This window comes from Mastomys coucha, unplaced genomic scaffold (genome assembly GCF_008632895.1).
Source record: "Mastomys coucha isolate ucsf_1 unplaced genomic scaffold, UCSF_Mcou_1 pScaffold6, whole genome shotgun sequence".
In the NCBI taxonomy this organism is placed as follows: domain Eukaryota; kingdom Metazoa; phylum Chordata; class Mammalia; order Rodentia; family Muridae; genus Mastomys; species Mastomys coucha.
Window position 1 is genome coordinate 64,656,606 of NW_022196912.1, and position 2,929 is coordinate 64,659,534.

Genomic DNA, 2,929 nt, shown 5'->3' on the forward strand with positions numbered 1-2,929 from the left:
CAATGGAATAGAATTGAAGACCCAGAAATAAAACCACACACTTATGGATACTTGATCTTTGACAAAGAAGCCAAAAATATACAATAGAAAAAAGAAAGCCTCTTCAATAAATGGTGCTGGTCTAACTGACTATCTGTATGTAGAAAAATGAAAATAGACCCATATTTGTCACCTTGCACAAAGCTCAAGTATAAGTGGAGCAAGGACCTCAACATAAAACTAGATACATTGAATCTAATAGAAGAGAAAATGGGAAAGTCATTGGCACAGGGGGAAATTTCCTAAACAGAATTCCAATGGCTTATGCTCTAAAATGAAGAATTGATAAATGGGACCTCATGAAACGAGAAAGCTTCTGAAAGGCAGAGAGCATAGTCAATAAGACAAATCGGCAACCTACAGATTGGGAAAAATTTTCACTAACCCCATATCCAATAGAGGGCTAATATTAAAAATACATAAAGAAATCAAGAAGCTAATCACCAAAAATTCAAACAACTCAATCAAAAAATGGGGTATAGAACTCATCCGAGATTTCACAACTGAAAAATTTTAAATGGCTGAGAAGCACCTAAAGAAATGTTCAAAGTCCCTTGTGATCAGAGAAATGCAAATCTAAACGACCCTGAGATTTCACCTTACATCAATAAGAATGGCTAAGATGAAAATCACAGGCAACAATACATGTTCGAGAGGATATGGAGAAAGAGGAACACTCCTCCATTGCTGGTGGGATTTCAAGTTGGTACAATCACTCTGGAAATCAATCTGGAGGTTCCTCAGAAAATCGAAAATAGATCTTCCTGAAGTCCCAGCTATACCACTCTTGGGCATATACCTGAAAGATGCCCCACCATGCCACAGGGTCACCTTTTCCACTATGTTCATAGAGGCCTTGTTTGTGATAGCCAGAACCTGGAAACAACCCAGATGTCCCATGACAGAAGAATGGATACAAAAAATGTGATTCATTTACACAATGGAATACTACTCAGCTATTAAGAATGAGGACATGGGGGCTGGCAAGATGGCTCAGCAGGTAAGAGCACTGACTGCTCTTCAGAAGGTCCTGAATTCAAATCTCAGCAACAACATGGTAGCTCACAACCACCCATAATGAGATCTGACGCCCTCTTGTGGTACATCTGAAGTCAGCTACAGTGTACTTATGTATAATAATAAATAAATCTTTGGGCCTGAGTGAGTGGAGTTGATCGGAGGAAGCAGATCCAACTAAAGTGAGCAGAGGTCCTAAATATTCAATTCTCGACAACCACATGAAGTCTTACAACCATCTATACAGCTACAGTGTACTCACATACATAAAATAAGTAAACAAACCTTAAAAAAAAGAACGAGGACATCCTGAATTTTGCAGGCAAGAGATGAAAATATTATCCTATATTTTCCTGGCAGGGGAGATACCATGATCACGAATGTGGTTTTCCCAGGGCAAGGCTTATCCATTGCACTCAGGATGTGCTAATCCCTGAGATTTCCCCAAATGTGGGAAACTCAACTGCATAATTTGTGGTGTTGGGGAACTGAGTTTGTGCTCTCCCCTGAAAAAAAAGAAAGAAAGAAGGAAAGGAAGAAAGAAAATATCATTCTGAATGAGGTAACTCAGACTCAAAAGGACATGCATTGTATGTACTCATTAATAAGTGGATGTTAGCCAAATAATAATAATAATAATAATAATAATAATAATAATAATAATGTACAGAATACCCGAGATATAGTCTTCAGAACTCAAAAAGGTTAATAAGTTGAAGTGCCCAAGTGAGGATGCCTCAGTCTCACTTGGGAGGGAGAAGAAAGCAATCACAAATGGGAAAAAAGGAAGGAACAGGGGTAGGGTGGGATGGGAGGAGGGAGATGGGTGGAGAGGGGATCCTGATCGGGTATTGGGTGAGAGAAAAGAACTGAAGCTCTGCAGGCCAGCAGAAAGAATGGAAACATGCAATCTTGGGAGATAGGAGGTTGGAAGGACCCTCCAGAAGGCACCAGAGACCGGGGAGGTGAAAGACTCTCAGGACTCAAAGAAAGGGACCTTAAATGAAATGCCCAACAGTAAGGAGAGGGAACTTATAGAGACTACCTCCAGCAGGAAGACAAGACACCAAATGAGGGATGGGGTTGGCATCCCACAGTCATAACTCTGACCCATAATTGTTCCTGTCTGAAAAAATTACAGGGGTGGAAATGGAGAGGAGCCTGAGGAAAAGAAGATTCAGTGACAGGCATAAAATGCGATCCAGCTCAAGGGCAGGTCCCAAGGCCTGACATTATTACTGAGGCTATGGAGCACTCACAAAAAGAAACATAGTATGATTGCAATCCAGAAGATCCAACAAGCAGCTGAAAGAGTTAGATGCAGATATTTGCACACAACCAATGGACAGAAACAGCTGACCCCTGTTGTTGAATTAGGGAAGGTTGAAAGAAGCTGAGGAGAATGGCAATCCTGTAGGAATACTAGCAGTCTCAATTAATCTGGACCCCTGAGGTCTCTCAAATACTGGACCACCAAACAGGCAGCATATACTAGCTGACATGAGGCCCCCAACACACATACAGTAGAGGGCTTCTGGGTCTGTATTCATTTAGAAATGGTGCACCTAACCCTCAAGAGACTGGAGGGCCCAGGTAGTTTAGAGGTTAAGTGGGGTGGGGGGTGGGGACATCCACATGGAGACAGGGGGATTGGGGAAGATGTGTGGGATGTGGAACAGTTGGAGGGTAGATGTGGGAGAGGGAATAAAATATGCAGTGTAAATTAATTAATTAATTAAAAATAGAAAAAAAGAACTCTACCAACAAATGCAAAGTAAAATATAACTCATAGAATGGGAAGCAATATTTGAAGGTCATATAATTGATGCAGAGGATATATACAGGGCATACAAAGGACACATGAAACTCAGTA

At 41.0% G+C, this 2,929-nt stretch overlaps 1 non-coding gene across 1 annotated transcript; it reads left to right on the top strand.

Moving 5' to 3' along the window:
- The first annotated feature begins 1,401 nt into the window (after positions 1-1,401).
- Positions 1,402-1,565, top strand: LOC116081378. The gene has a single exon (XR_004114866.1). It is a non-coding gene; the product is annotated as a U1 spliceosomal RNA (small nuclear RNA).
- The last annotated feature ends 1,364 nt before the right edge of the window (positions 1,566-2,929 follow it).